The 12,782-nt window shown below is 37.5% G+C and overlaps 1 pseudogene; it reads right to left on the bottom strand.

Annotated features, from left to right (window-relative positions):
• Positions 1–7,778: 7,778 nt before the first annotated feature.
• On the bottom strand, positions 7,779–8,709 carry LOC131633237 (putative F-box/LRR-repeat protein 23; annotated as a pseudogene).
• Between the last annotated feature and the right edge of the window lie 4,073 nt (positions 8,710–12,782).

Raw genomic sequence — 12,782 nt, 5'->3', positions numbered from 1 at the left:
TCTAATTTTTCATAAAATTAAATGTTACTCTAATTAATTTTTTGTTTTACAATTACATAGTTAATTAAGTATCCTTCTGATTTTGTTCTAATAAATGATTATCTAGGATGATTCTTTTAGTTGTACATATTTCTCAATCACGGTTATCTAGGATGATTTCTTCAGGCTAACATGTGGAAGAATCTGCATTACAAAGAGAGTGTGTTAAAACAGAAGGCTAGGGTTAGGTGGATAAAGGAAGGCGATAATAATTCAAAGTATTTTCACTCTTTCCTGAAATCAAGATCTAGAAGAAATAATATAGTCTCTATACAAACATCCCATGGGACTTTGGAAGGTGTGGAGGAAATAAAAGCAGAGGTGAGGAACCATTTTCAGGAGCGATTCAAAGGGTTGGATAGATCAAAACCGTCACTTCGTAGGCTGCAATTCAAAAGACTTTCGAGGGATGACAAAGATCAATTGGAGGAGGTTTTCTCGAGTGAGGAGATAAGGGAGGTTGTGTTCGGGTGTGAAGGGGATAGAAGTCCAGGGCCTGATGGATTGAATATTGCTTTAATAAAAAAATAATAGGAAATCGTAGGAAGTGACATAGTTCAGTGTGTCCAGGATTTTCACAACAAAGCTTCCCTACCTCGGGCCTTGTCAGCATCTTTTATAGCCTTAATCCCTAAGGTAGAGCATCCTCAAGGACTGGAGGAGTTTAGGCCCATATGTTTGATTGGATGCATCTACAAAATCATCTCCAAACTATTGGCAGCAAGATTAAGATTAGTTATTGGGAAACTGATTTCGAATTCACAAACAGCATTTGTGCCCGGTAGACAGATATTGGATGGTGTGCTAGTAGCAAATGGGATAATCGACTTGGCAAAAAGAACAAAGAAGAGTTGTATGTTGCTAAAGGTAGATTTTGTTAAAGCTTATGATTGCGTTGACTGGTGCTTCCTTAAAGAGATGCTAAGGAACATAGGTTTTGGGCAACGTTGGATGCAATGGATGGAGGCGACGGTGTTCAATAGCAACATGTCTGTCCTGGTAAATGGTAGCTCGTCAAGTGAATTTAAAGCTCAAAGGGGTTTGTGCCAAGGTGATCCTTTGTCACCATTTTTGTTCACAATTGTAGCAGAAGGTCTCGTGGGGCTAGTAAGGCAAGTAACTGTTAGTGGTATGTTCAAAGGTTTTAAGGTTAATGAAGAGTTGTCATATGATATCCTACAATTTTGCTGATGACACCGTATTAGTAGGTGAGGCCTCTTGGAGAAATTTGTGGGCATTCAAGGTAATTCTGCGAGGATATGAAATGGTTTTGGGTTTACGTGTGAATATGTGAAAGAGTAAGCTCTATGGAGTGGAATTAGATCAATATTTCTCTCAGGCAGCAAGTCAATTCCTTTGCTGCAAAGTGGGCAGTATTCCTTTTAAGTTTTTAGGGGTCACCGTTGGAGGTAATCCAAGAAGAATAGGCTTTTGGAATCCGATTGTTGATAACGTGAAGGCTAAGCTCTCTCCTTGGATTGGTAGGCTGCTGTCCATTGGTGGTAGGGTGTCATTAATTAATTTAGTGATCACCAATCTCCCTGTGTATCAAATGTCTATGTTCAAAATGCCTGTGAAGACTATTGAAGCTATTGTGAAGCTGCAGCGTAACTTCCTTTGGCACAAATCAGTGGAGAAGAAGGGTGTAGAGTGGATAAGCTAGAACACAATATGCAAGAAGAATGAAGATGGTGGCCTTGGAGTTAAAGACTTGGCTAAGTTTAATAGGGCACTGCTAACAAAATGGTTATGGAGAATCTTAAAAGAGGAGGATTCAATTTGGCAGGGCATTTTGGAAGATAGGTATGGCAAGTCATACAAGAGACTATTGGTAAAACAAATAACAGGTAGGCACTCTCTAGAGTCTCTTTGGTGGAGGGATTTAATGTTAATTGGGGATGATGCTAGTGCTGTAGGTTTTACTAGTAAAATAGCAATTAGATTGGGTGATGGAGGTATGGTGCCGTTTTGGTTAAGTAAATGGTTAGGGCAAAATGCTTTGTACTGTACCTATCCTAACTTGTTTCAGGAACTTGACAGTGATGGTAAGAGTGTGCAGGAAATGGGTGTATGGGAACAAAATCTGTGGAAGTGGTGTATTGTGGAGGATGAATCAATTCTGAGCCAAGTAGCAAGGGAGGGATGGTGGGAATTGAGGCAGCTTCTCATGGAAGTGGAACCAATGAGGATCGGCATAGATTGTTTTGTTTGGCCATTAAATGGATCGGGGGCTTATAATGTAAAAGATTACTACAACATGTTGGTTATGGAAAATACTGAAGGGGTGGAAGACCTTAGGAGTAAAGAAGCATGGGCTATAGTTTGGAACTCGTGGATGCCGTCGAAGGTCAAAATATTTGCTTGGCGATTACTAAAGGATAGGCTGGCAACAAGGGTACAGTTGGCTAAAAGACGCATCATAGGAGATTCTGATGCTTGTATCTGCGTCTTCGGTTTCCAAGGCCTGGAAGACATTCACCATCTGTTTCTTTCATGTCATCTAGCTGCAGGGGTGTGGAGGAAGATTTACCAATGGCTTGGAACCGATTGTCAGTCAAAATCTAACTGTTGTGAGGATTTTTTGCAGATGGTGGGGGCGCTGCATAGGAGGGTTTCTCCAAGGACAGTGGGGGTAATTTAGGTGATTGTGTGTTGGTGTATCTGGAAACATCGCAACGACATTGTCTTCAACAACGGTGTTTGCGACTTAGAGGAAATTATCCACAATGTCAAAATGTACTCTTTGTGGTGGTTAGCAATAGGGAGCAGAAAGAAGGTTAACTGTAATTTTTTTGAATGGTATCAATGTCCCTTGGCATATTTGTAGGTCTGTAGTTATGGTTCATACTAGCCGGGCATATTTCTGCTTTTTGTAATGTTTTGAGAATTGTCTCTCTACACTTTGGGTGCTGCTATATATAAATACATCATTGTCTATCAAAAAAAACTTAGCTATTAAACATAGTTTTTTGTTGTGCCTATGTGGCAGTTTACTTTGTGTATTAAAACAAGTTTGTAGTTAAAGTTTTGTAATATTGTAATGCCCTTTTGTGAATAGAGTTTATTTCTCAACAAGTTTGTTGTAACCGTTTTTCCTCTCCTCTTTCTCTCTATCTTCTTCCGTTTTCATCTTGTTCATCTTTGTTTATCTTGTTTTGCTGTGCACCAACAATTGACATCTAGAGCTCCGGTTCAGATCCACGGGAAGGTAAACACGAGTGTACGTAAGAGGTGTGTGATTGATTTCGTTGCTCTTGAATTCACGTTGAAATCACGATCAAAATCGTAGTGGAATCACTTTTTTTGATTTTGAGGGATCGGAAAACACTAGTGTTTGATGAGATGTGAGTGATTTCTTGCACTATATTGAAGATGAACAATGGAAAGGGTGGTTTGAATACGAAACTTCTGGTGTTTGATAGAAATAGTTGGAATCAGTAGATGATTCAGATGTGTGTTATTTGACGCTCAAGATGTGCTTGATCTCGTCTACGTCAATTACACGTCATTTGTTGCGGATGCAACAAAAGTGCAAAGAAATGTGCTACAAAAAACTAGGAAGAAGGATCAGAAAGGGTTGTTCTATATCCATCAATGTGTGAATACGAATGTGTTTGAGAAGATCTCTGATTCAACGACGACAAAGGCTTCATGGGACACATTGGTATGGTGCTATGGCGGTGACGCATCACTAAAAAAGGTAAAGCTCTAGAGTCTATGTAAGAAGAATGAGAATCTTAACATGAAGATTAATGAGAAGGTACACGTTTACATCTCTAGAGTGATTCTGATCACAAATGAGATGAAATCTTGAGGAGAAACTCTTTTTGAACAAGTAATCATTGAGAAGGTATTGAGATCTCTTACTCCTTAATATGATTACATTGTTGTAGTAATTGAACTCTCTAAGGATCTGAGCACCATGAGAATTGAAGAGTTGCAAATCAATCTAGAGGCGTAAGAGTTGTGTCTGACTAAGAGAACCTCGAAAAGAGAGTTGAGTAGGCTCTGGAAGCTTCTTTTGTCTAGAAGAACCAGAAGTAGTTTTGGTTAGAAGCCAAGAAAAGATATGGTGGTTCTCAGAAGTTAGAGCTTCTAACTTTGATGAGAACAAACATCATAAAGGAAGGGAGAAGTTTGACAAGAAGAAGGTTCAATGCTACTATTGTAAACATTTTGGCCAGTTTGCTAAGGACTGTTGGTCAAACAAGGAAAGAAATTTAAAAAGCAAATATAGCTAGAGAAGATTATGGTAATGAACCCGTGCTATTGATCGCTTTTGATTTTGATGATAGTTATTTGGTAGACTGGTGGTATATGGACATTGGCTGCTCAAATCACCTAACTAGGAACAACTAATGGTTGATAGATTTTCACTCCCGAAGGAAGACAAAGGTCATATGTGTTGATGATAAGTACCTTAATGCAGAAGGTATGTGAAATGTAAAAGTCAAAGTGAAGAATGTTCAAGGTGAATGTGGAGACAACTGAAACTAAATGCCTTAGTGTAGAAGGCACTGTAGGTGACAATGAGCTGTGGCATAAGAGATTAGGGCATTTGAAATTTAGAAGCTTGGGGCATCTGAGTTCTAGGAAGCTAGTGCATGGCATTCCCAAGATTTTGAAGCCTAAGAAGTCTTGTGAGGTATGCATAAAAGGTAAGCAACCTAGATTTCCATTTGCACCCGATGTAGTTCCAAGATAAAATCATGCTTTGGGAGTAGTGCATTCTGATATGTATGGTCCAATCTCAAAACCTTGACTTGGAGGAAACACGTATTTTGTGTCATTTGTGGATGAGTTCACAAGAATGACATAGGTAGAACTCATCGAGTTTAAGCATGAGGTGTTTATTAAGTTTTAGAAGTTCAAGGTGAAGGAAGAAAGTCAGAGTCGTTAGAAGCTGTAGATTCTTAGAACTGATGGTGGAGGTGAATATAAATCTACAGAGTTCAGACATTTCTGTGAAAAAAATGGAGTTGAGAATATAAGAAGTGGGCTAGGAACCTTATATGAAAATCAAGTTGAGAACATAAGCATTGGGCTAGGAACCTGTACTATTGAACAGTTATAGCAATTATAGGTGTGGAGGAATGCAACAAATACTACACTCTTTCTCTATTTTCTGATGCATGATAAGTCTAAGCAAGTTGCTACTGTTAAAGGATGGAACAAAATATTTCTGCAAGATAAAATGGCTGGTTTGAAGAAGACATATTCTAAGGAGGTGGCAAGGGAGTTTAGTGTCAACACTCCTAAAACATGTTACAACAACAAGTGCATAAGGATTTTTAACAAGGATAAACGGTGGAAGACCACCTGAAGATGATCAAGATATTTATGCTTCTACCAATGATTATGTGTTTCCATCTGATATTGTTTGTTTCCACAATGTATGTGTGCTTCCAATTTTATTGTATATTTAATTTGTTTTGTGTCAAGTTTTAGCTAAAGTGATGGAGTAAAGTGTTAGTGTATTAGCTTGGGAGCTTGTTTGTCCTGAATTCATGTAAAAAAATTGGACATTTAGATTGACATTTTGTTAAGACTATACTACTACATAGGGAGAGTAGTCTTTGGTTGCTTGCTATATATGCAACTATTTAGGGGGAGAAAGAGTGCTTGTCATGCTTTCTGTTGGTGTTTAAGAAAAGTGTCTGGTTTTTGCTTCTACTACTGATATGTGTGCATGATTTCATACCAGATGTTCTGACATCTTGCTTGAAGTTTTTTTGGATTAGGTTGAGAAATGCAAGTATATGTACTAAAGGAGATTGATTTTGAAATGTGAACTTGGTAAAGATATTGTAGACTTCAAGAGAGTGGTAGATCTATTTGAGCTAGATGGTTTGATAAGAGATAGTGCAGGTTTTGGATAATGTTATAAGGTGATAATCTGGAATACTTAGTGTTCTCCTAAATAGAGATTATTCTTATGATTTGGGTTTCCCCTTTATAGTGTATTAAGATTACAATAAGCATACTCCAGTTTTCCTAGCTGATTTTGGATTGAATACTTGATGGTTTGTTCAAAATTATGGCTAAAAAGGGGGAGAAATAGTTATTGGTTTGTACCCTTGAGGAGCAGTTTTGGTTCCATGAGACAGGGAGATACTGCGATAGGGGGAGCATAGTGCTTGTGTGCCGAGGTTATCCTTTTCTCAACTGTGTTTCTGGGTAGTGCTATTTTTATGATGTCAGATAGGATGTCAAGATATCTGGTCTCTACTGGTATTCTGAATTGTGTAAGAGTGTCCATTCTCTGTGTGCATGTGTGTGTGTGTGTGTGTGATGACGGGTATCTCTGTAAGGGTTTGCTTCTTGTAACTCTGATTGTTTTTGTTTGCTGGTTTATCAAGTTTGCATGATGTTCATGTGTCTTGTATTTGTGATTGTTTTTGTTTGTATCTCCGACTGTATCTTCCAGAGGTTGTTTTAGCCAAAAAAATTCAAAGGGGGAGATTGTAAGTTCCTTGGTTTTATGATTGGCAACAATTTTGCTATAACATGGTTCACAGCAAGATGTTGTGACAAATGTCTTGACATATTGGTAAGACATCTCAGAAGACATGTGTCCTGACAGATGTCGTAACATGTTATACCAGAACATCATGACAATTCTCATTAGGGTTTTTAGTGTGTTCTTTGTTCATTGTGATCCACTCCCTTCTCCCAACGAGGCTTTACACTTGAACGCGCATTCTTTGTTACAACACTTGATTATGTATCTTTTAGAATCAAACATATAAACAGAATAATGAATAGAATGTTTGATGTGATAATGTCGAATGACAAACACATTTATCCTTACTTTCAAATTCATTTCCAAGAAAACCCCCTTTCAAGTTGAGTTAGTTGTGTTGTTTTGAATATTCTCCTCGAAAGTAACATTTCTCATGTGGAGTGGTGGACTGTAGAAATCAAGATCGAGTTGTTGCCCCCGCGTCAATATCATCATCAGACTCTCCACTCTCGCCACTAAAAAGATTCTGGGAATTTACATACCCCACTTCTTCATAATCGTTGTCGTCCCCAACCTCTTCGTCTGGGAATAATTCCTTGTTTCGTGTAATACATGCCTCAGACGTAATAGGTGGTGGTGACATTAGAATGGTAGACTCCTGACTCATTTGATATTGATGTGTTTGTGGGATATGGATTACTTGTGGTGGTTCAAACGGCTCCGATAAGCAAATCCCTTAGGCCGGACCTGCTTCTTAGAGTCGGATTATGCAGTAAAAATTTGGTACTAATTTTCTACCACTATAAAAATCAACTTAAAGCACTCCTCCATTAATGACTTTAGAAAACTTTGTGATATAAGTTGGTTTACTCAATGCGCTAGAAATTCAAAGTTTTAAAGATGATGTTCTTCCTTCCAAAGCACATATATAAGGTCTTTATAACGTCAACCATGTTCTCAAATTATACTACGTGGCTTAAGTGATCAAAGAACAAATCTATGTAATACGTATTTTATAGTAGTAGCAGAGTATCTTATCTATCAAAGGATAAACAATGTTTAGCTACCATACAACAATCAGAATATATAGACTTGTCGGATATAGACAACAATCGTAATAATACTCAACAATTAGTATATTTTGAATAATGAAGAATGCAAACACACATGAAGACAAGATTCAAAGGGAATAATGTCAGATGCAATAAAAACAACAATTCGACCACGTCAATCGACATCATTATTGTAAAATATTAAAACAAGTCTTCGTGACCGGACGAATTAGAATATTCTGACTTACAATGTCTCAGTCAGAATAACAGTCGTCAGAAAAGTAGCAATTTGGAGGTCGAAAATCTTTAATTTTTTCCCTGCACCTTTTCTCCAAGCTTTCACTATAGCCAAAAGAGAAACAAGAATAACATTCTTCCAAGTCAAGAGATTCAAGTAGAGGACATCCATCTAAAATGGCAAGCAATCCTTCATTAGTAGGCATATTTCCAGAAAATTTGAGATGCTCAAGTCTTGGCATTGTTTCGGCAATAGCAACTGACACGTCGATATCTACATCATCGATATCTAATACAGTCCAAAAGCATTTCAATGTTTTTAAAAGAGGGCAATGTCAGCCAATGACTTCAAAGGTTTCCTTCGACAATTGACCGACATATGAAATCTCAAGACTTTCTAAATGTGGCAGTTTCTTAATAGATTCAATAAATCCTTCATTTGAGAGCCTTCCAACCATTGAAAGCCGCATGTGTCTTAGATGACCAGCACTGTAAAATTTACTGCAGGACATATTAAAAAGGTAACATTCAAAAGAAAGGAAAATACTACAAAGTTAATTACCTGTCGGCTATGAATGCAAGAAGATCATCCGTTACAATAAAATCAATATCAAAGATATCAATGTTTTCTAGCTGACCACAACTTTGCTCAATTGCTTTGCTACAAATCTTCACCAATTCATCCTGAAAATAATAGCGTGAAGAAGGGACCTTGGTCATGTTAATGGTTCGCCACATGTGAGGATCCTTGCAGATATTCCACCATAAGGGGCAAACTTGACATGCACTGGTCAATAATTCAATCGTCCCTAGCCTCTGGAGGATGTTTGCCGTTACATCTCTTGGAAGTTCAACCCAATTTGGCTCAACTATTAATTCCTTTTCAATTTCAGATGGTGGAATAGATGAAGACGCCATAATGCTAGGGAAGCTAGATTGTACTTCTGGTGTTAATAATTAACGTATTCTATCCTTTTTAAAATGTTTTGGAAGTAAAATGTAGTTTCCGATACACTTTGGGAAATGATGATGATTATTATTATCCTGCATTATTAACCTTTTATGAAAACTAAACTAAACATTTTGAAAAGTGCAATAGCATGGATATAAATAAAAGTTGAACAGTTTCCTATAATTAAAAAAAGGAAATTAAAAAAAGGAAATGCACACTAGTTGCTTTTAGAGTAAAAGTTCCACTTATTGCATTACATAATTTCAAATTGCAATATGCATGCCGAAAGTGTGCCTGTAACCGAAAAAACAATCCAAACTCGTGTTGAAGCAGTTGTGGTATGTATTTCATTATTTACATATTCCCCTAATAGAATGTGATTTCTCTCATATATACTAACTATATTTCGCTATATTTGAAGCAATCAAACTCCGCATTTGAGGAAAATGATCTTGATACTAACTGTGCAAATACCCTTGCTAAGGATGCCTCAGTCGGTGATAGTGTTGAAGACGTTGATTGTGAAATCTATGGAGCTACACAATTTTCCGCCACCAAACTGTCCAAAAAAGTGAAGATGGAGCCAAATGTTTGATTCATGAATTTTATGATTATATTTTTTAAGTTTTTTTGTTGTCATTGTTGTTTTCTCTATTTCAGTTACCACTATGCCAAATTAGTCTTTTAGCAGCACCCCTACTAAAGCGCTTTTAGGAGAAAGCGCTGGTATAGGTTTCGCTAAAAACAAAATAAAAAAACACGCAAAAAAAGCGCTCTTAAAGGGGGGGTTACGAAAGCGCTTTCAAAAAGCGCTCTTATAGGGGGGGTACGAAAGCGCTTTCAAAAAGCGCTCTTATAGGGGGGTACGAAAGCGCTTTCAAAAAGCGCTCTTATAGGGGGCTTATGAAAGCGCTTTCAAAAGCGCTCTTAAAGGGGGTGGTACGAAAGCGCTTTTACCCTAAAAAGCGCTGGTAAAGGCAGGGCTACCAGAGCGCTTTTTAAAAGCGCTTTCATAGCTGTTTCGTTAATTAAAATTTTTAAAATCAAAATAATAGCTGTTTCATAATCCCTAAATCTTCTTTCACTGCCATCGCTGCCCAGAACGAAGAAACGAAGAACCATCGCTGCCCAGAACGAAGAACTCCATAAAAACTCCTCAAAACCGTATCTCATCCTCAAAACCGCAACACTTACTCTCCATAAAAACTCCATTGCTGTCCAGAATACGAAGCTAGACGAAGAAGAATCCCTGCCCAGAAAACAAAGACGAAGAGAAGACGAAGGTACACGATTTATAGTTCTGTTTTTGACATTTGAAAGATTAGTGTTTATAGGTATTTTATTCAGACCTTTACTAGACCTTTCAAAAAAGACAGTGTATGTTTCTTCAGAAATAATGCATTTTTGTGTTCTCTGAGTGATGTTGGGGATGGAATAGACCAATGAATATATATTGTATTCAGGGACAATGTAACATAACTGTATAGTTCAGCTTGTGTACCCATTCAGCTTGAGAGATTACTATGTCGTTATGCTGCCGAATCGATATGTTTGTTGCTGTGAAAATTATGTTTTTATCTTTGAAAATTTAGACATTAATCTACATATAATTTAATAGCTAAATTTTAAATATGTTTTGAATAACATTATATCAAAACTAAGTAATGTGATGGAGTATCAATTTGTTTGAGTTGTATCAATATTTGAAGGCTAGACCTTGGGTTTGTTAAACTTGCATTGTTTAAATAATTGTTGAAGATGTAACCATGCTATCTTTGAAATTGGTGTCAACTGATCCTAACTAGACACACCAACATGTTAAGGAGAGGGGATTCTAGTTCTGCTAAAAAGGAATAACAAAATTTGATTATCAGAACCTTGTATGTTGACTGTGTAGATTGCTTTAAGTGGCCGGTATGCTTGTAAATGAAAAGCGAAAATATGATTAAGAGATAGCCCTTTATATATGTTGCTTCCTTTCTGTGTTATATAGGTTAGTGTATGTCCAGCGATGGTTTTAGGTTGTAGTTTGTGCTACAGTTTGCATATAGTTCCTTCACTTTTATGATATTTGTATTTAACTGCATCGTGTGTGTGTTTAAATTTACAGTTACTTTGAAGTCTCTGGTTTCTACTTGTACAACGCCGATTCAAACCTACCCATCTCCCACATCAAGTCTAACTCAGGTTACTATCCCTTTCTTCTTGCTTATAGTTTGTTGTTTTCTGCTTATAGTTTATTGTTTATGGTTCTATTTAATATCAATTTAGTGTCTCTCAATCAGTTTTTTGGTTTGTGGACTTATATTACCTTGAAATAAGGTAATGTCTTCTTTAAGAAATCGGGTATTCTGATTAGGTATTCTGATTAGGTATTCTATTATTCACACTTTATAAGATCTCATTAGGTATTCTGATCAAGACATAATGATGATAGCTATTTATTATCTTGACAGAATTCCTTAGTACCTGATAGAGAAACCAAGAAGCATTTGTTTAGCTTAATTAAGACATGGATAAGACATGGATTAATTCAAACCGATTGTCGAAAGAGTACGAGAAAGGGGTATGGGAATTCGTTGAGTTTGCGGTTGCGCACTCCGAAGACCCGATTCGAATGCCGTGTCCTTGCTTGGGTTGCTGTTATGGGGATAAGGTTGACGGGAATAAGTTGGCATCGCATTTACTACGGTTTGGAATTGATAGAAGTTATACATGTTGGACAATGCATGGTGAGAAAAGTAACGGGAATGCTGAGTCGAGGTGTAATAGGAAGTATGCTTCAAACGACGATTGCACAGACACATACGATTGTGATCGAGTCGAAGAGATTGCAGAAGCGCTTGAAGAAGATCTTGAGGATTGTCCCAAAATGTTCGAGAGGTTGGTAAGCGATGCAGAGAAACCGTTGTATGATGGTTGTTCAAAATTCAAAAGATTGTATGCGGTGTTAAAGTTGTACAACTTAAAGGCGGATAATGGATGGTCGGATAAAAGTTTCACAGAGTTATTAGCCCTTATGAAAGATATGCTACCAAAGGATAATGTTCTTCCCAATCGAACGTATGAAGCCAAAAAGATGTTGTCCTCTATTGGCATGAGCTATGATAAGATACATGCATGTCCAAACGATTGCGTTTTGTTTCGAAACGAGTATGCAGCGTTGAATGAGTGTCCTAAATGCGGTGCCCCTCGATATAAGAAAAAGTTGTCTCCTGCCAAAGTCTTATGGTATTTTCCTATAATTCCGAGATTTAGACGCATGTATCGTAGTGACACCGATTCAAGACACTTGACTTGGCATGCAAATGAAAGAATTATTGATGGAAAGTTGCGACATCCGGCAGACTCACCACAATGGATGAAAGTTGATACTGATTATCCTGAATTTGGAAAAGAAGCAAGAAACCTTCGCTTGTCATTGTCTACTGATGGAATGAACCCGCATGGTATTCAAAGTATCTCGCATAGCACATGGCCTGTGATTCTTATGATTTATAACCTACCTCCGTGGCTATGTATGAAGCGTAAGTACATAATGTTATCTATGCTAATTTCTGGGCCTAAACAACCAGGGAATGACATAGACGTATACTTGGCACCCTTAATCGAAGATTTAAAGTTTTTGTGGGAGAACGGTGTGGAGGTTTACGATGGGTATAGGAAAGAAAGTTTCAACTTGAGGGCGATGTTGTTTGGAACAATTAATGATTTTCCAGCATACGGAAATCTATCCGGGTACAGCAATAAAGGTCAAAAGGCGTGTCCTGTTTGTGAAGATGAAACCGATACGACACGATTGGAGCTTTGTCAGAAGAATGTATTTCTCGGCCATCGTAGATTCTTAAATTCTAATCATCACTACCGTGGGTGGAGAAAAGCATTCAATGGAAAGGCTGAACATCGTACAGCCCCGCCTTTTTTGTCAGGTGATCAAATTTTTGAAAAGGTGAAAGATGTGAGCACTCAGTTTGGCAAGCCTTTTGCACATTCACTTGTCAAGGGTGGGTGGAAGAAGAAGAAGTCAATTTTTTTTGAA

Source organism: Vicia villosa, unplaced genomic scaffold, assembly GCF_029867415.1.
Source record: "Vicia villosa cultivar HV-30 ecotype Madison, WI unplaced genomic scaffold, Vvil1.0 ctg.001100F_1_1, whole genome shotgun sequence".
In the NCBI taxonomy this organism is placed as follows: Eukaryota; Viridiplantae; Streptophyta; class Magnoliopsida; order Fabales; family Fabaceae; genus Vicia; species Vicia villosa.
This window is presented reverse-complemented; position numbering and strand designations above follow the sequence as displayed.